The 21,756-nt window shown below is 41.8% G+C and overlaps 1 protein-coding gene across 1 annotated transcript in view; it reads left to right on the top strand.

The window, feature by feature from the left end:
- The window catches only part of LOC108106378 (Krueppel-like factor luna), a 113,882-nt gene that overhangs the window by 70,477 nt on the left and 21,649 nt on the right, over positions 1-21,756 (top strand). The gene's annotated exons all lie outside the window — the stretch shown is intronic.

The raw sequence follows: 21,756 nt of genomic DNA, 5'->3' as shown, positions 1-21,756 counted from the left end.
GGCTTGCTGACTACGACTGGCTGGCTAGCTGGCCCTGTCCCATTGTTGTGGGTAAATATGGCTCACTGCTATGGCTTTTTGTTGTTGTTGTTGTTGTTGTTGTTTTTGCTTCCTTCTGGTTGTTGTGACTGTAAAAGTGTCGTCATTGTTGTTGCCACTGCTGCTGAATGGCTTAACAACAATAACAATGGCGAGTCGAACAATAACAACAAGCCATGAGGGATGACGGATGGAGAGGGGAGCGCACGCACGCACAGCTCGTTGTTGTTGGCCTAGGCTAGAAGCGTCCTCGATTCTGGTAACAGTACCACCCTAGAAAACCCCAACTAGCAACACAGCCACCCACTTACAGTTTTACCAGCTATACCCAACTACCCACTTTTTGGACAGCGGACGGACTTCTGCTCGTTGGCTTTTATTGCTTCAGCTTCAGTTTCAGCCCTGAAGTATGCAGCGCTTTCCACGGCTTTTCCCTGCTGCCTGCTGCACACTGGCCTCCGCACTTCTGACCCACTTTAAACGTTTTTTATTTACTCACTTTTCCTTTTCACCCGGCCCGTTCACATTCCCAACTGCTTTCCATTTTTTTTCTTCTTATTTTTCTTTTTGCCCGTTCGCCCATTGTTGCCAAAGTCTTATTATTATGTGGCTTGCTTTCGTCCTTTCTTCAGTTTTATTGCTTGTTGTCTATGGCGGCGACAGCAATTATGTAGATTTCAGTTGCACAAATAAACTTAAATTTATATTGTAGTCCAGGAGAAACAAAAAAAAAAAGAAGAAAAACCTGAGGAAAGCTAAGGGGTTGGGGGTTGCATACACCGCATAATGAGCGGGTTATTGACATTAATTGCTCGCCCTCGCCGAAGTGAAATCCCGGATCAGACGCCCGCCGACAGCTCGTGCGTGTAATATGATGTATGATATGTCAGCCGAAAGCACAAACAGACTTTCCATACAACAAAAACAACAGTCAGGCAGTCAGTCATTTTTGGACTGGAAAAGCAGGACCAAAGGAACAACTGAAGGACGAGCGTTTGACGGCCGGCGATGAGGTAACCTGCACATTTGCCAAATGTCTGACTGTCTGTCTGAATTATTTCGTTTTTCCTTTATTTTCGGAATATCTGTGCGTGTGTGAGTGTGTGTGTGTGTGTTATGAACACACAATACCAACATTCCTGCCAGTCACTCGCAGCAGGGGATAAAGCGTTTTAACCTGACACCAGAACAATATTATTTATACCATCAACACCTTTTTGCTTGATGTGCTCGGTACTTGTGGTTTCATGGAGAATATTGTTCGGGTGATTAAGGTAATTGTGGGCTCAAAAAGTGAAGGATTTTGTTGTAACTCTGGGATTGTGAGGTATATTAAGGAGACTGGACTTCTCTATCGTTGAAATAGCCCTTCATTTTACACTCTGAAATGACTTTTAACTCGTTTTGTAGCCACAAAAACTTTATTTTAAAGCTTAAATTTAGTAGGTATTCCCCCATCGAAACATATGTGGCTGCATAAAAAGTGATTTTTTCAATGCAAACATAAAGTGACGTTTAATTGAAGCTCGTTTTTTGGTTGCCCGCTTATCGAAATGAGTTTTTTTGCCCATTTAAAACCACGATATTGGATTACCTGTGGCACTTGCTGTTTTTTAGCCAACGTTTGCTTATCTTTAGCTGAATTCATTTAAATATTTGCAAACAATTATTTGCAGATGCGCAGCCATCGAAGCTGAAAAATTGATTGCTTGTAATGTAAATAGCAAATAAATCGAATCAATGACTGCGAAACATATAATAAAAAGCGTCATATTAGCACAAACAAATAGTTAATATTGCTGGTTTATTTGCACTTTGCCTAAGTACGTGATCGAAATTTGAAATTAAACTAAAACTTAGCCACTTTGCTAACTTGTTTTTATGGCTTATTAAGCCTTAAAGCCAAGTCAAATGTGTTTAACCCGCAGGGAAATAACTGATCATCTTCCGCCTGTTAAAACTCAAAGTTATGGTTAACCAAAGTCTCTTGGAATTTCCTTAATCCCTTCTCTGCTAGCTAAAACCAAAGTTATATTTAACCGAAGACCACGGACTGTTGCTTTAAGGTCGGGTCGAATTTAATCAGCCTCTCAGGAATTTTGTTTGCCACCTTTAGCGAGTTAAATCTCAAAATTAACACCCCCAACCGGATGGAGAAGCTGAACCGGGGTGAAGCTGACTTTCTTTTTTGGGGGATGACTTTGCCCTGATTTGGCTTTTTCGTCCTTCGACTTTCCAGTTGAGTTTGAGTTTCTAGCTCGTGTCGCCATCTTGCAGGACGCTTCGCTGATTTTGCCAGGGCAACGCAATAATTTGTGTAAATAATCAATGGCCTGTGCCGGGGCTTATTGACATATTCTCTAGTATGCAATGGCCCCCGGGGTCCTTGGCGGCCTTTTGTGGCCAGGGCAATTAAATTATTTATAGCCGGCTTTTGTGGCCCTCCAAGAAACTTCCCCATGGCAACTTCGATGTCCCGTCTAGACCTTGTTCTCCAGCAAATGGATGGATGGATGGATGGACAAGGGTACCAGAATCCCAATCCCATTTACCATTCTCAACGAACCCTGCAGGTGGCTGGAACTCGAAACAGAAGGCGACTCTAATTACAAAGAGCTTAGGCTTGGAAAATATGCAACAATTGCTAATTTGATGAGTTCCCCCAGCCCGCCCATTCGAAGGTTAATGTTGCTTCAGCTGAAATAATAGAAAAATTAAAATATTTTACAGCATCTCGAGGGGGTGGTGGTGAGAGGGGATCAAGTGTCAGACAGGCTAACAATTATGGCGCACACCTTTTGGCCGCCCTTTTGACGCCGACGTCGAAGCCATTATCAAACTTTGACTAATACCATTGAAATTTGTGCATAATTTCGAGGCACTTAAAGCAGACGCTTTGTGCGTACTTAAGTGCCACGCCCCCAGGCTCCTCAACGCCCACATAACATCCTCGCACTTTGTAGTAACGCTTAGCAAAGCAATTTAGCTGAGTAAGCCCGAAAATTGTGAAAGTCTCCGACTTTGTAAATAATTCCTTGAGGAAAACTTCTGCGCCTAAATGGGCTCTTCGAACAGGTGACAGGATTTGGGATATATATATATCGAAAGGAATTTGAATATTTATAAAAGAAAAGCTATTTGTAACGATAATGAAGCTGATCAATAAAGCCTAAGTTAATTATTCAACTTCCTGTTAGAGTGTTTCCAAGTCGGTTTTAGGTTTAAATCCACTCTCTTGGCCTTGGGGCAGCAACAGTTTTTTACGTTTATTGGCAACCTTAAATAGAACACGTCTCACTTAATTAACTATTCAAAAATGTTGCAAATTGCAGGGGAGGAAAAGGAAGTAACTAAACCATCATTAAAACGAATTGTCCTGACTGCTTCAATCTCTCTATCTGTGGTATTTCTTTTTTAGCTACCCTTAACTCCGGTTACCACCCACAATCGGTCGTGCGTAGGCTTTTTGATAAGACCTACTCCTTGAATTTTCCATTTCCCATTCCCGTTCCCATTACATTCTCTGTAATGGCGGCTTGTCCTTTTTTTTCCGTGTTGCTGTTCTTTGTTTGTCTGCGAGGACGTCCTTGACTTTCCATCCGCCATGCCGCTTGTTTGGGGCCATTTTCTCCATTTGACTTTCAAATAATAAAACATATTTTTTGGGGCGCCGAAGCCGCATGAAAACGGCAGCTGTAAAATTTGTGGGTTATTTGTTGAAAATACATTTTCCACTTTTCATTTTCGTTTCCTCTTTTTTCTGCTCTTTGCTGTATTTTCTTTTTGGGCTTTTTTTTTTTGTAACCCAGCAAAGGTGAAGTTGGCCTCCGAAACCCTCGTCCCGCACTCGTTGTTGGTTTTTCGATGCGACCCGGGCTCAGGTTATGTTTTGTGGGATATTTGATGAAGAGGGTAGCCGAAAGGTATTGGGGTAGGGGGAGTCCTGGGCCTGTGTGGCAATGAGTGGAGAGTGCAAAAATGCCAATTTTATGCATGAGAAAATACTTAAAATAAAGTATAAAATATTTCATTTAAATGTAAATGATTTTTTATTTCACTTTGACTCACGTCCGATGTTTGCCAGGTGGAAAATACACGAATAAACAAGAGAGAGAGAGGGAGAGAGTGTGTGTAAATGTTTTTCCCATAACGCAAATAAATACTGTTTTTAGTCAGCAGTTTTTGGCTTTATTATAAGTAAATTTTATCAATTAATACTTTGTACACACAGCCAGCAAACTCGATCAACCTATAAAAATATGAAGTGCGCTTAAAATAAACACCAACTAATGTTTTCTTTTTAAGCAATGAAAATTGTATTTTGATAAAGCAGAGAAGTATAAAATAAAACAATCTGTGCTGTGTTTTTAGGAGGAAACTTCATTCATAAATTCACACGCAAACTTTCAATCAAAATCAAGCAAAAAACTTTGAATATCCCATAAATAAAGTAAACTTCTTTCGAATTACTTGCACCTTTTTCTCAGATTTTTCTTTCTATCTTTTTGGTTGCGAGCAACGGAGACCATTTGTAGAACCATTTGCCATTTATCTTGGACTTGGCCACCGACTGCTCTCTCAGCTAGTTGAGAATTATGAGGCATGTCCTTCGGCTTCGTTCCTGTCGCTGCCCTCGAAATTGATGTACGATGTGCCAGGTGATGAAGGAGCCCTCGCTCCCCATAAATATGTACATATATCTCTCAGCAAGTCTGTCTGTCGTTTGTCATAAAATTAGCGACAGGTCAGGAGGCGTGATGAGGCAGGCAAGCGGCTTGTACTGCGGCATGCCCCATGTCGAGTCTTCATTTGGTTGGTGTCCTTGTGCCTTGTGCGCACAAATTAGTTGGTGAATTTTTTATGTTGCCACAGCACGATAATGTGACACGACCGCCCACCCACATATATCTTGTCCTTGTGTCCCTCCGCCACCCTGGGGTATCCCTGCTGATGTATTCGCTCATTTTGCTTCTCACCAAGGTGGCAAGGTGTCTTCGCCCATAAATGAAAATTGATGCTGGTGCAAGATTTTTCACGCCACATTGTCAAGTGTGTTGATTCGATTAAGATGAGGGATGAAGTGAGCCTGGGGAAAAGGCTGGCGAAGGATGTTCGCAAGATGTGGCCCACAAACCCATTTCAAGTGCAACACACCATCATCATCCATCGGTTGAAGCTGCAGACGGCGACTGAAATTGAGACTCCACGTAATTGCATTAATGCCGCATGTAGCTCCATCAGTCTGTCACTTGGGCAATCCAACCCAAGTCCAATCCGTCATTGCAACAGTCGAGTGTGTTCCACGCTCATTACGAGCCCAAAACCGTATCGGGAGCACGCGAGCCGGAGTGAAATTAAAATTTCCGCTTTTGCGTGAGAGAGTCGTCTGGGAGAAAAGAGCGATTGCAGCAATAATTGCAGAATTGCAGCAAATATTTCCAACCCACGGGGCCCATCGCATCGGCCATTGTGTGTAGGCAATTTGACTGTCCACCTATGTGGATGCCAGTAAGTGTGTGTGTGTGGCATGCCTCAAGGCTACCTTCGTCACGCAATGGGAAGCTGTTGCTGTTGCTGATTCTGGTGCAGCTGTGGATGTTGCATGTTGCTGCCGTGCATGTTGCTGTTGCTGTTGCTGCGGCGACCGATGATGATGCTGATGCTGCAGCCTGACCCATTGTAATTGCATTGTGGCATTGTGTCGTCCTACTCATCACTGCCCACTTGTCTGGCCTTTGCTCTCGTTTTCAGTCTCGTTGTCGTCTTTCTGGTCTGAGTGTACTGAGAGAAAATGTTAATAGGTTGAAGAAAATCCTAAATGAAACTTAAAAACTTAAAAAATGTATTTAATATTTGTTAAGTGTTATAAGAACCTTAGATTGGTGGACAATTCTTCTTTGCTTATGGAAAAAACCCGGAAAATTCAATGCCTTATAAGATAAAAGTGATTTCTATCAGTGCATTAGTAACAACTGATGCTGCGATGGATGATGCCCCGGTTTTAAGAAGGATATCCGCTCTTTTACTCAATCGGTGCCGCATTCCTTTGCCTCTCCTCAGCCCACCCCCCTTCAATCCCTCTGCCCGTGAAGCTGTTTGGCATGCGGACAAAATAATTACAATTTCGCATTATTATGCGAAGTGAATTTTCATTTATGGAGCCTTTTCAATGTCTCAAGTGCTGCTGCTGCTGTTGCTGCTACTGATTCTTCTTTTATTTCATTTCGTTGGTGGCCCGTTGTTGTTGTTGCTGCTGCTGTTGATGTTGCCGCCTCGTTGAGAAGTTTATTAAAATTGCAAGTGGCCCTGGCCCTCGCGCGGATGTTGCAACATTATTTTCGTATTAAATTGTATTTCCCGGAGATGCGGAGTTGGGATCCATCATCAGAGTATTTATATATATAAATATATATTTTGCAGACATATTTGCAGACACCGCAAAAGGTTTTTCAGGTGTTCATGGCAAAGGAAAATGTAAAGGTAAAGGCTTGATGGGAAAGGGGAAGAGCGAATGCAAATACATTTTGAAACTACATATTTGCAGGAGCGAGTTGAACGCACTCCTTATACTAGTATATTGAACACACATCGCTGCCTTCGAATGCCTTTGCAGTCTTTGGCATTGAACGACGAGCAGTTTTTCCAGCATTTTTCGAAGGCATTCCATAAATGCTTCGACGCCGGCAAAAGCATTTTGCATCCATTGGTGTTTATATTGTGAGGTTCCTGACTGATTGTGCAGAGATGCCGATGTTCCTCCGTTTGGCATCTTAAGTGCTTTTCGATTTTTCCCCCCCGCCCTTTCTCTCTACATATATATTTATGCCACCCATCCTGCTCAATGAGCCTGAAATCTATTCAAATAGTTTTTAGAGCTACAGCGAGTGCAACCTTTAAGTTTAGAGTGCAGTGTTTAAGCGCAACTGCCATGGCTCCTGCATAATTAACACCCATTGAATCGATGGGCGAAGGGCGTGTGTAATCCTATTTGTAAGCCCCACTCATTATTAATAAGCACAATTTCGCATAATGGCCAATGAGAGCGGAAATGTAAATAAATTATGAATACATAACAATGTAAGCGAGAAATAATATGTACAAAATTCACGGCTCTTTCTGTTGCATCAAAATTACTTAACTGACTTTAAATCCGTTTGCTATTTTTTGCATTCCTGATTTATTACGAAATGTTTACCCGCCCAAATAGAGGCACGTCCTGGCCTTAACTTTCAAAACGAACCCCAGAAAAAAAAAGTTTAAAATTCTAAACGCCTACGCAACGTAAGAACCTAAGAACGTAAGAACCCTGGACTTATATAGAAATAAAATGAAATGGGCAGACGAGACAAAGGGAATTATTGGTGGGGGGATGGCGGAAAATGGCCCTGTCTGTTTAATTTAAATCTTGTCTCTTTCTAGAAGCTATCTCTTTCTTTTCATTTCTTACTTTTACAATGGTGGTTGCAATAATAGCAGTGATTAGGTAGTTAAATATTAATAAAACAATTCTTGAATTGTTATTGTGATGCATAAGCTGTGGGATATTCAAAAACAATATACATTTTTGTTTTCTTTTAGTTCTAAAAATATTTTAATAGGTGTTGCTACTCTAAAAAGCATTAAAAATGTTCTACAGCCAAGAGTAAGCACCACATGACCAAAAATTAATCTGTGTACAACGATAACTTATTAGTTTATGAGTGTGGTTCTTAGTGCTATTATTACGACCGCATTTGTTTATTTATACATCTCATTCCAGCATTTTTGAGGTGAGGGCTTCGGGGGATGTTGGCCTGCCGATATGGCAGCTTATGTCAAAGTACGTGCCTGGACGTTTATAAGGCCTACACCTTTTGGCGTTTCGAAAGAGACAGAGGCTGTATAAGAGAGAAAGAGAGAGAAGCAACAACTTGCCGCGGGCTAGAAATCATGTTTAGAATGACTAAGTGCGTCGTGAGCGAGTCAAGTGGCAAGTGCCGGCAAGCCCCCCGCCATTTCCAAACCACCTAAAGCACCACCACCATCGCATCGAAACTATGCGTGGGCGTCGTGTGCGTAGCAAAAGTTTAATGAACTTCAAAGCTTCGACATTCCCATTCCCCATTCCCCAGTGCCATTTCCATTTCCATTTCCATTTCAATTCAATTCATCAATGCGGCAAACATCGATTGACGAATGTTTGCTGTGCCTCTCAATAATTCTTTGATGGAATTATTATTATTGTACGGCATTGGTATGGAAATGACTGTGTGTTTTGCATATTTATTGGCAGGCAGCCCTCTCTGTAAATGGCTTTTAATTATGGCCCTGGCTATCCAATTCTGACCGCATTTTATGGCCAACAACGGCAACAACAACACTATCAGGCTGCATGATGGCATTTTTCAATTGTCTGCATTTTGCTTTGTTTAATTGTTCAACCGAAACAAACAGAAAACATGTCAAAGGGAGTATTTTATAGGGGCGAGAGTGACTATAAAACCCAAAAAAAAAACCACTGCATAGAAATGAATTTTCCACCATCTAGCGTGAAAAGCGCCGCCGGGAAAATGTTCAAAAATGTTCGCCCGGCCAAAACCCACCAAAAACAATGCGAATTTGTCAAACAAATGCAACGCACATGCTCATAAATTCTCGGTTTTTCGTGACTTGACGGGTAGAAGGGGGCTGCAGAATCGGAAAAACGCGAGGCCATAAACAAAAATGTTCCAAGCGAAAATGTTACCAATTTTTTTCCCCACCCCTCTCGTTTGGTTGTTTTTCCAGGCCGCAGTAAATCAGCGAAACAGTTTTGTAAACACCACAGCTAACTAAGAAAAGTGAACTCATATCCCATGCTAACCCGCTATAATTGACTACTTTCCCCCGTCATAATCTAATAATTGTTCTCTCTTTCTCTTCTTATTTTTCAGGTAATTTTCAACACACCATTTTTGTGGCCCGCATAAAATAATTCGCTCGTAAGTAGTTTAAGTAATTTGTCAAAAAAAAAAAAACAACAGAAAACAAAAGCTAAAGCCAGAGCTGTGTAAGCCTCGACAAGCATCGAGTTTATGAAGCGAGCTTTATTTTTATTATATGTATTATGCAACAGCTGAAGAGGAGTTTCGTGGCGTGTATAAAATAAAATAAAAAATGAAAAAACAGAAACAAAAAAGCAGCAAGTAAAATCACAGAAATTGCTGCATGAATATCCTTTTAGCGCGCTCCTGACGCTTTTATGCGCATTTAACTTTTACGGTTATGATGACGTTGCGGTAAATTGGTTAGGGGGGCGTGCCACTGCCACAGCGCCCTAGGTTGTAAAAGTTAAATTCAGTATTCAGTATTTCGGTATCGAAAAACATTTGTGCGAACGTGTCGAGCAATTAAAGTGAATCTTCCAGGATTAATCAGGACGACTATCCTCTGCATTCCCTCATATTCCACTTTCACCACGACGCATATTCGTGCATAGTTTACATTGCATACTTCTCAGCGCCATGAATGAAAAGCCCAGGCATTTGCCGCTCTCACAGTTGTAGCCTCGTAGCGTAAAACGATGCCTGTGTGTGTGAGCCAAGTTGTTAATATGGAATTGCAAAGCCTTCACTTCCATATCCTCTCAACCACCCATCCACCCATCCATCCATCGTTTCATCCTGGAATCCTGGGGGACTGCTTGTATCTGGCATATTAAAAAGGCAGCGAGTGAAACAAACTGAATGAAAAGTTGTAGTAATGCCTTTACAATGATTACGCCTTCGCTACCCCACAACTTTTCAAATAAACTTCTCTCACTCTGCTGATCTGCGCCTGTCTGTTTGAGCGTTCATTGCACCCATGTTGGTTCTAGGGAAACAACAACAACAACAACAACAACAACAAAAAAAAAAAAAATAAAAAGCCAGCGGAAAACTCAAACTGCAATGGGAAAACTGCAACTGCAACAGATACTGGCGGGCATTGTTTGCCAACCAGCCACGCAGGATATTAGAAACGAGGCAAAACGAGGCACTCATTACGCATACGCCCAGTTGGCCTGATATGGCAAATAACCGCTGCCTTAAAGTGTTTGGTTAAAGCCACTGGCAAGCCGCTTAAATGCGACGCTACTCATTGTTGTTGTTGTTGCGGCTGCTGCAGTGAAATAAAAACCGCATTTGATATAAAGGCATTGCGCAGCTTTTCCGAGGATAGCACCCACAGCCCCAGACAGTGGCAGACAAAGCGGCACGACAACCAACTGGCTGCCAGGAGATCTCCTTCTCTCACATTCTCCCAACCCTTCTCCTTCCTAGATTTTCCGACCACCCATCTAACTCTATGTCGGTCTGTCTGCCTGCTGTCTCTATATATGGCTAGAGCCTGCCTTGAAGAGTTTTCCCAGTGTTTTCTGTGGCACGCCGACGACGACAGCAGCAGCCATCCCCTTGCAGCCCCCCTTTAAAACCCCAACCCCCTAATTTTCAACAGACACACATATACAGATGCTGATACACTATACAGGACAAAAAAATTTGCATTCTTATATATTAGATTTTGATTAGTTTTCACTACCTGTGGAAATAATAAACATTCGAATGGAAAACAAAACAAAGACAACTGAGTTTGATTTCTAATCAAATCCATTTAAGATCACAAGGAAAAGGAAACTATTTCATTTTATTCATTAAGAAATTCTACAAAATGTATTGAATAAATTCTGAAAGAGGTTAGACGAATCAGTAAAATCAGTTTAATATTAATTTAAGAAGTCAACTTACAAATTTGTTGCCCTATAATTATGTCTTCCAAGACCTAAATCCTTACCAAATAATAAGCATAGATTTATTCCAGTGCAGAGATGCCAGTTGGATGGCTGGCTGCGTTGCATGTTTGTGCTTATGGAAAATCCCTGCGCTCTAAAAAATTTATAAGTGCGCACATGGTGGAGGAAAAGTCTACATTGCACGCCGGGCCGCTCATTCCCGTTACCATTCCCACTTTTTCCTCTTTGCATTTTGCGAAAACTTTTGTAAAATGACAAAAATATGCCCATTAAAATGAGCAAATGTTGGAATTTATGTACATTAGAAGGCATAGGCGAGCGAGCGAGCAAGCGAGGAGTGGCAGGCCTCATAAGGGATGCTCTTTTATTTGCCAGGCTTGTGCTTTTCCCGTCGCCCATTTCCCCGCACTCCCTCTTACTCTCTCTCACTCTCCTCATTCAGTTGCTTCCCATTCATCATGGAAAAAGGGAACACAGAGCGAAATAGGACGAGATAGAGATAGAGATGGTAGGGGGAAAAACTGTCCTTTCTGACTGCATTTCTTGGCTTGTTGAAGTCACAGTTGGTTAGTGCAAACAATTAGCGCAGCTTAATCAGATTTGCCCCGTCGCATTAAGGCTTGATAATTCCCTCGGTCCCGGCGAAAAGCCCCATATTTCTCCCGGCCATTCGAGCTATCCAGCCAACCAGCCAACCAGCAAGCCAGCTAGCCAGTCAGTTCGATTGGGCGAAGAAAAGTTGACCCCAAAGTTTCTGCTAAAAAGAACTTAAAACGTTTTCCTGGCCTGGCCGCGGGCAAAGTTTAGCCCAGGCAGACACTCGGACAGACGGAAACTTTTCCAATTTTAATGAAAATATTTGTGCAGACTAGTGTACAGTGAGCCAGTGAGGACTTGAATCGGATTCCCGGCTGGACAAGCTCGTATCATTAATATGCATGTCATCGAGCCAAGACGAAAGGATTCTCATTCTGTTCTCTGTCGAAGAACTTTATGAGTGGATTGTTGTTACCTACGGGTTATCCTTGTTGGAATGGCCAAGAGGAAGTCTATATCTCTCTTTATAGCCATGTGTTTATAACAAGCTGTGAAAATATTTCCACACTTTTTGCCCCCATTTCTGCTTTTGCCAGACTTCTGTTTTTGCTGTCCTGCCATCGATTTTCCTGGCGTTTTTCCTCGCACTTGAGGAAAACAATAAGTCGAAGCCAAGGCAAAGTGTAAAGAAAAAGAAAAGGCTTCTTACGTGTTTTTCCTTTTTTCTCTATTGTTGGTCAGTTTTCGTGTTGGCAGAACAACAATAACTTGGCCAGAACAAAATACCTTTGCAATATGCATTGACCTTAAATTTCAGGCATTTGTCAGCAATAAATGGCAATCAGCAATTATGCACCGAAATTGGTAGTTTCAATTACAATTTACAGGTCGACATATCTACGATATATATATATATAGTTAGTGTTCCATTGTTCTGAGCCGACATCATGATGAACTTTTAATGAGCTAATTAAGAGCAACACTTTCGCTTTCATAGCCACATGCAGGCGAAAGTTTTCATTTTCGAATTTTTGGACTTGTTGGCAACGGGAAAATAGCCGAATTTGTTGCCAATTAAAAGTTGCCACCGAAAGTGAGGTGAGTTGAGTCGGTGTTCGCTTTTTCGGGGTGACAAAAACGAGTCCTGTAAACTGAGAACAATCGAATGGCATTTTAATTGAAATTCCAGGGGAAGATTCTGCTGTCTAATAATTGAAAGGAAATGCAAGTCACGATTCAAGTTTGCCGAGGGAACCCGTGTGTATGTATGTATGCCACTGTGTGAAGGATAATGAAAAAGAAATTACATTTTATTAGTTGGAAATTGAATTTTCCCAATCGAATTTTTGGTTGTACTTTAAGAATGTATTTAAAGAGGTTCTAATTAAACGAACTACAAACTTAAATGGTTACTAAAAGAGAGATCTTTCAACTTAATTAAAAAGTTAGCTGCTTTAAGAACGTTAGTGCTCTGACCCAATAAAATATTATAACAAGGAAGGACCTAATGACTTTTGCCCCAAAATGCGAAGGAGAAACTGTAGTGGACAGCGTATCCGGTTGATATCTAAATGTATATGCATTAACTCCTATCTTATCTGCAGCACAATTAAAATATTAAAAGAAATCATAAAAAGAGACAGGGCCACCAGCCAGACATTCGCGCCACTAGCCATAATTCAAGTCATTAAAAGTTGTGTGGCCACCGAAAACACCACCAGCAGAGGGGTGTGTCTGCAATAAAATTGCCCACCGCGTCTAATTCTAATTTACTGCGTTTATATGGGTTGGGAAGTTGGGTCTTTTGGTTTTTTTTCTTTTCCATTTTGGGGTGTTGGTATAAGGATAGGACGCCACCTTGAGCTTTGTTCTGGGGCAAAAATAAATTGAGCAAATTTATGCGTTGAACATTAAAGGGCTGTGTTTTGCGATGGAGAGGAGGCCTATGTTACGGCTTGGGCTGCCAGTGGCAACCTCACCTGACGGCACTTAATTTGGCCCAAAATGAGTTACAAATTCTGGTTCCGTTTTCGGTGCAAATTGTTTGCCAATTTGCTTCGCACTTTGGGGGGAAGAGCCTTGTTTGTTGCTGTTAACGCGTTGCCAATGGTTGTGTGTGTGTAGGTGTGTGTGTGTTTGTGATAATTGCGCGTTAAAATATATATCTGAGACGGCTCATCTCGGCTCTTTTGGCTAAAAAAGGAAGGAAGGAAGTTGGCTAAACAAGCGGCATTCAATTAGGAGCCAGCCAGGCGGAAATTAATCAGCCGCCAGTCGCAAAAGCTGCCAATCAGGAAAAGTTTTCCCTTTGAAGTTGCTTCATGTCATTCTCATGCAGCAGCAGCAGCAGCAGCAGCATCCATGAAAATGGGAAATGGCAAAGCCATTTTCCCCCCCATCCACCAACCATGAAAAGTGCAGGCCGCCTGACACTGACAATGACAATTAATCAAGCGATAACAAGATGTAAATGCAATGCATTGAATATTTCCCATCCAACCCCGTCCACTGACCCCACTGCATAATATTTTCCAAAGTCCTTGCCTTTTCCCTTTTTTTTTATTTCCCTGTGGCCTTGGGCAGGACTGCAGTTTATTTGAAAATTAAATTTACGCCAAATTTGCCCAGACAGCTGGCTGCGTTTTTCACCCAGCGCCCCTGTCAGACTTTCAACTTCATGAATTGGATTATGCCGGGGCTCTTCTTCGAGGACTGGAGTCGGAAGATTCGGGCCATGTTTCCCAACCGCCGGCAAGCTGGTTGTGAATCTGAATCTGAATCTGGAGCTGCTTGAGCTTGAAGCCTGCATAGTTTTTAAGTAGCTGCGTAAATTTTCCCGCACAGATTTCCCGGGGAAAAAAGCCACCCTCGTCTGTTTTCTTTCAGCGCAAAAATTGCCGCCAGCATCGAGCGTCGAGAAGAAAAATGAAATGTTGTCTATGCATGAATGCAGTCGCTGATGCTGAAGAGTTGGCGGTGGCGACGAGGCGACGATGGGACGGGGAAAATTCCGGGAAAGTGGGCGGGGGACATCCCTTTGTGTTCACGATTTGCGTACTTTGCATGTACGAACAAACGGTTTAAGTGCTTTCAAAATGTTGACGCTCGGCAAGGATGCTGCTGCTGCCGCTGCTCCTCCTTCTGCTGATGATGATGACGCCCAGGGAAATGGAGATGGATATGGGGATGATGGCCAAACTCCGACATCATTTTATTATCTGCTATGTAAATTTGCGCGCTGCAAAAGTTTGCGGAAAGTATTCCGGGTTTGATTTTGAGGTAGCCCAAGCCCCTAGCCATTATTCTTATCCCTTGGCCAGGATTAGCCAGCCATCCCAGCCAGCCATTCTGAATGGCCAAAAACCAATAACCAAGGGCGCTATTCTGTGGGGGCTATAATTTAATTCAATTATCGTGGCTGCCGCCACCCCGCTGAGTGCGTCCTTCTACGCTTTTTTTTTTTTTATTTTATGGAATTTCTATTGGATTGCCGCTTAAAATGCTAAATTATGTGCTCGCTGGCACAGGGTCTATAAATTTAATTCTACCTACGGAAATTCATGGCGGCCTGTAAAAATTTTATTGCATATTTGCAGGGCGCGAAAAGCTGGCGCATATGAAAAATATTTAAGGATCTACGACTGCGGCCGAAACAATTTGCCAAAGCCGCTTAAAAGCCGCAAGGCGCTGAAAGCCCAACATACCTTGAGGTCCTGGCCCTGGTCCTCGTCCTCGTCCTTCTCCAGCTCCTTTCGCCTTTTCGACCTCACACATGTACGAGTGCTGGCATGTAAGGTCCTTTTGTTTTATTTGGCAAAAGTGCGGAGAGGAAGAGGACGAAAAGTCTGGGGAAAGCAAAGCCTATTAGACTGCCGGCGAAACCAAGATGGCGCCATATTAAATTTCGCTTTTCCTCGACTCGACGACTGGCATTGTATTTGTTTATGTCTTCGCAGCTTTTCCTCTGTCTGGCTCACATAATTGTGCCACAAAAACTGTGGCCTTAGTGAAGCGATAAAACGCTCCCCATCAACTCGCTTCCTGATTATCAGCCAAGCAGCATTGGCATTTCTTTTTCTCGGGCTTTTGGCCTCGTAAAACATACGACCGAAAGCTAAACTAATTGTTAAAGCTGGCGAAAAATGTGACGTCAGCCTTTAAGATCTCATACCCCCAAAAATAAATCCTCAAGCCCTGTTGTCATGCCAAATAAGAACATCTGGCCCCGAGCCTCGTTTGTTGTTCGTAGCCTGGCTCTTATCAAATCAGGACTTTTGACAGCTTTTGGCAGACATCCCCCATCGAAGGAGACTATATAGTATATATATATGTGTTTGATATTTGTTTGTGCGCGTGGATTTATTTATGTCGTCTGCCAACCGGCGGGCAAAGTAATAAATTTTTCACAGAAAGCAAACAAACTTCAAATCGTTTTCATTAAAAAACATGAATGTGGCAGTTACTGGTAATTCACTCCCCCGAAATCATTCGATCCCAGCGACTTCCTTTCGCTATCATCTTGTGTTTCACTTGACTTGGCAGCTTGATTTTGATTTATTGACCTGACAGGTTAAGGCCTGAATTATTAATGCCAATTACTGTGATTACCCGAAAAGATTGGGGGCTGATGCGACAGAATCATTAACCCAAAATAGGTTTGTAAACTTTGGCAGGCCGATAATCAAGGTGTCTTTAAATGGGTCATCGTTAGGGCTTTAAAGTTTATTTGTTTTGCATTAATTTAAATCCTATACCTTGCTCCCCTACCCAAGTTAAAATCTTTCTCAGATCCTTAAAGTTGTTTGCAAGTACATAAAAATTAGTCTGCCTTAAGGTAAATTCCACAAATTACATCAAATGTCTTTCAGGGTACTTGGAAATATTTTTATAGCACCTAGAAAATGTAAAATCAATGGCAATCGAATGAAATTAAATGACCGCCAACACTCTGCTCTCCAACAGAAAGGATTCAGATTTTATTGTAGCACACTTTCAAGCGCTGCTGCAAAAGTTTTACCTTTTGAACTTAGCCTAGTAAAATTTTACAGAAATTTCCTGCGATTCCGATGGCTAACTTTCAACATTTGCTTTCATTGCAGGTAAAAACCCACGAACCAAATGGAACAATTCAATGCCCATGGAATTGGCGAACACATCTACACATACATTCGCGTATATATATGTATTGGTAAAATGGGGAAAAGCCACAGAGCGAATCTGCTAAAATTGGATTACAAACTTCGCTGAGCAGAAATAAATCACTTGACTTTCCATAAATCATTAGCGGGGGACTTTCGATCCCCTTGGGTCACGTCTGCCGAAATCAAAAGCATATTATGCCCGAAAGTATGCAAACATAAACCAATTATGGCCAAGCGACCGACCCGAATCCCAAACCCAAAGTTTTCACTTCCCAATTTTCAGTTTTGAGTTTTTGGGGCCGTATTATCCCCTTAGATATCATTGTGTTGTTGCCTTTGTTGCCATTTTATGGCTCCTGGCAGTCAAAAGAATCGCCGAAGCATTTAATCAAAGCACGCACACAAATTTACACGCTAAACTGATTACGCGGAAAAGCCAATAATTATGTAATCATAGCCCCATATAATTTTTGACAAAGGTCCAGCTTCTCACTCACTCGTTCTCTCTGGCTCTCTGTTTCTGGAATGAAAAGGTCAATAAGGGGATGGTATGATTTAGTGGCCCAATCTTGAACGGCAACTGTATGTACAATATGCCATTCCCATTCCATCGTCCTGCAATGTGGAGCAGTTTGCGGTTATTGACCAGGCCAAAACTGCAGTGTCTGGATGGCTGAGAGGTTGAAAAGGCGAGAAAGGCGCACGGATGGGGTGGTCCTTTTATGCTGCCTCTGAATGGCCCTGGCCAAATGGCAATGGCTGGCTGTTAAGGGCGCAATGGAAGCATTTTCCAGCACGCCGTTACTTTTAATTAACTTTGATTTTCATTAAAGAAGCCATAAACACGACCTCCGCCTTCGTCTCATGGACGGGCGGAAACTTGCTCCAACTCCTCCCACATTGGCCATAATAATGATTATGAATCGGATCCAAGCGCCGCATGCATTATGCATTATGCATAAACAGTAACAAAAGTTTAATAAAAATTCATTTCAATTTTTAATTAAAATTAAATTTTCATGCCGCTGGGTTTCTGGGCGCTTTTATAGTTTATAGTTTGCGCCCAGGAAAGGAAATTAATATTTCGGCTTACATATATATATAGTATATATAGAGATACAGTCATGCGTGGTGTCCATTTTAATTATGCATAAATGTCTGTCTGCATTTTTTCACTTTTGGCTTGGTTAAAAGGATGGCGAAAGATACCGTCCTGGGTCATAATTTGACTGTATTTGCACAAGTTTTTCTGCAGCAATTTCGACCCCATCATCATGGCTGCAATTTTTTCCTTTCCTCTTTTTTTTTGTGTATGGTCCCCCTTAACCGCAAGGTAAATAATTGACCGGGCGACGGCGGAAACTTTTGTTTGTTTAGGCCATTAGCCCCGTGTTCGTGTTCCCTTTCCCATTTCTCTCCCATTTACCATTTCCCATTTTCCGTTCGGGCCGTGAGTCATTCAGTCAATTGTTGCATGCACACTCGGCTTATTAGTGCAGCTCACTTAAGGCAAACAAAGCCGGGCTAAACTGTTAATCGCCGGCAACACTTAAGACAAACACGAGTTTCCAGCCGCAGGAGGGGATCGTACGGGTGGGTCCAGTGGGAAAGTGAGGAAAATCCAGAGGGGGGGCGGGCATGCACTTGAGCCGCAACAATTGCATGTCGAGTCGGGGAAATTCCTCCGTCAAAAACACCCCCTCTTTCCTTTCGGTCTGCCTTTGTTCGCACTCAGGACACATGGATGCACATGCACTTGCACACCGAAAAGGAGAAGGATAAATGGGTTGAGATAGAGAGAAATACACTGGGAAAAATAAAAAAAACTTTAACAATGAAAGGGGGTATTCATAAAGGTCTCGTAATGAAGGATACTTAAACAAAGTCAATCAAACTCAATTCTATATCCGACATTACAGGTGAGGAACAAGATTTGACTTCAAGTTTGAAGGCTTATAAACAACCTTTTCTCCCAGTGCATAAATAAACCGGGCTATAAGAGGTACAGACAGTCGATGTGGAAGTTGCACAAGGCACCTGTTCTGCTCTTGCTAATCTTGATGGCCTGCCAATTGCCAAATGCAATTGCCATTGATTGCCGGACCCCGGACTGGAAAAGCAAAAGCAAAAACAAAAGCACAAGCCGAATAAGGAGGCGCAGACAACAGCGGAATCCACTTGGAGGATAAGGGGCGTGGCAGGACGACCAGACGGACAGACAGGCAGGCCTTTGTTTGGCTCCGCTTTGTTTCGCACCTTTTCCAGTTGTGAACACACACCTAGTAACTCAGATAGGGAAAAGCTCTCAGAAGAGAGTGTCAGAAGCCACTTGACAGCATAACTTCCTTTTTGAAGGATAACACCTGGAAATCGTAAGAGGAACGTAGGGTCCGTTCAGTTTCCCGCTTTCTGCATTTAGCTGGGCCATAAACCTAATTGAAGCTAACCAAATGTTGACCAATTAGAGTTTTTCACAGCCGGTAAATCGATTAGCGGTTGGGCTATCGGCTGACAGCTAAAGGCCCAAATCGGTTCGGTCATTTGTCAGCAAATTCGATTGAGTGGCCGTTGAAACTGAATATCCGGGCCAATACCTGCAATAACAAACTAATGCCCAAACATTATGGCCAATTGACCGGGGCGTGTCCGGAATGGAATACGGTTTTTGCGTTTTAACATTTTTCTACTATATCGTACGATACATTCTATTTATTTGGATTATTTTATTTGTGCGAACTCTGATTGTTGTTGAACGCAATAAGCGAATTTGCATAAAATCTCAACGTTTGGTGTACTTTGTAAAACGAAGCTAAATAAACTTGCCATAACAATAACAGCAGCAATAGCAACATCAACGCACTTTGTCATGTTTTATGCATGAACAACAACAGCAACCAGTGAAACCAGCTGAACACGAGCAAATTGCATGTAGAGCAGTACTCAAAGCACTGAAAAAAATATATAATATTATTGCTTACGATATAAAGAAGATGTTTGAAAAGTTTAGAAAGATTTTTATTAAAATTTTTGTTAATTTAAAATCATTTTCTTAGATTTCAAAATGTTTCAAAGATCTCTTTAAACTCAAAAAGAATTCATAGCATACTTTTTGGCATCATATACCAAAAGAATTCCTCTTTCAGTTTTATCTTATTTTTTATAATGCCTAAATATTTTATTTAACTTTCTCATTTTGTTCTCTGCACTGGTATTTGTAAATCCAACTAAATAAGAAAAAAACTCAACAAATAAAATGAAACCAAGGGGCTTACAAGGGGCTAACCTCCCCTCCGCCGACGCTCTTTTCCGTGTGTTTGTCGGTGTTTGGCTGCTGAAATCATATGCAACGCCCTGGCGTATGCCACATATTGTTAGTTCTGGGTATTCCCCATACCTCTTACCCCATACACCCCCGAGTGTTATGCATTTTCGACTTTATGGTAAATCAGATTAGGGCTGGCCAACTCACACACGGACACATTGAGCTGAGCTCAGCTCAGTTACAATTTCAATTTCAAAAATGTGTTGCATTGTTTTATTGGGCCGAACTGGCTGTCTGTCTGTGTGTCTGCGTGTCTCTCTGTCTGTCGTTCTGTGGTGCGTTGCAGTTGTTTGTTGATTTAGCAGTTAGATTTATTGCATATTTGATGCCATGCAACAAATTGCCTGTATGCCACAGGGCAACTCTCCGCCCCTCGGCCTGCATTTCTCTCACTCTCTCTCTCTCTATGTGTATGTGTGGAAAGGCAATTTAATAATTTTTTTGCTGCTGATGCCGCTGCAGCATCACCACGATGAATTATTTTCGTTTTGTCGAGGGCTCTTCATATCGGGCATTCGGGCTGCTGCGGTCTAATATGCAGTTAGTAAATATAAATTTTCACTGACAGCATCGACTAAACGAAAAATTTAAATTGCACAAGAGGAAGAAGAAGAGTGCATCTCTGAAAATATTCACTGAGGTCGCCGCTGCACATATTTCTGGCATATTTCCATGTTGACCCATAAATATTTGAAATGCTTTGATGCATTTTACATTTGTATCTCCCAGGCCCTCAATGGCAGCCTTTCATTCGATTTAATTATTTACGTTTTAGAGTTTGGTGAAATCCGGTAAATAGTCCTTTATTTAGGGCGTTGGCTGAAATTTAAATCGAGTTTTATGTTTCTTTTTTTAGGAAATTAAATGATAAAGGTGATATGAAAGGATATTTTGCAGTGAAATTTATGATACAAATTTAGTATAATTTCCATGCTAACACTTTAGCTAATTCATATTTCCTACTCTCTTTTTTCCCTGTGTACCACTTCAGACATCTCTTTATTTATTCTTTAATTTATATCTTAATTGGTCAAGTTGGTTAGGCTGAGTTCTGGCATTCCTTGCACAAGCAAAAATATGCAAATATTTCTTTCTTTCATTTATTTCTTAATTAGTTTCTGTGTGACTGTGACATTTTTGCATTTTTGCCATAGCTTTATCTGACGACGATTTCTGAGAACTTTCCCTGTAATTAGTTTTGCTTTTTCTGGCTGTTCAGTTCATAATATTATTCCACATGTCTGCTGGAAATTGTCAGATGCAAATGTTGTGCATTTTACTTTGGCTTTACTTTGGCTGGGCCACAATGCCATTGTCATCGGTTGAACGTTTGTTGTTGGTGTTCTGTTGTTTTTGTTGTTGCAACACGGCTCTGTTGCACGGTTCTGGTGCATTTTCCCACTCGCAAAATTACCTTTTTGCGTTCTACCGCTGTCATGTGGCTGCCTTTGCACTGGCTGTCGCCGTTGTCGCCGCACTTAATTTATGGCATTCGCTGTTTGCCGCAAGAGCGGGAAAATCCAACAACAACAACAACAATGTCAGCTTGCAAATTTTACAAATTTTTGGCACACGGTTGCAACAACAAGAAGAATAAGAACAACAACAACAATAGCAATGACAACGGCAATTGCCGCTGCGGTTTGTTCTGCCGCAGAAAAATGGGTTGGTTTGGTTTGCTGGAAAATACGAAAAGCGGGTGGCGGCACAGCGGACTGGAAAAGCTTAGTGCTAACAATGAAATTTGCTAGAATGCCAAAGGCATGCTAAAAACGTAATTACCATTAAATTACACCCAGCATTGGGCATACTGCTGCATGTCTGCACTACGTGACATTCGTTCTCAATCACTTTTGATTTACCTCATCTGAGTAGAGCGGCGAGCTGTGAGTGTTTCTATTAGCGGGTTTTGACAGTTTTCAGTTATCGCCATTATGGCCAACGCAGCGTGAAAAAAATATGCACTC

This window comes from Drosophila eugracilis, unplaced genomic scaffold, assembly GCF_018153835.1.
Source record: "Drosophila eugracilis isolate 14026-0451.02 unplaced genomic scaffold, ASM1815383v1 contig_90, whole genome shotgun sequence".
NCBI lineage: Eukaryota > Metazoa > Arthropoda > Insecta > Diptera > Drosophilidae > Drosophila > Drosophila eugracilis.
This window is presented reverse-complemented; position numbering and strand designations above follow the sequence as displayed.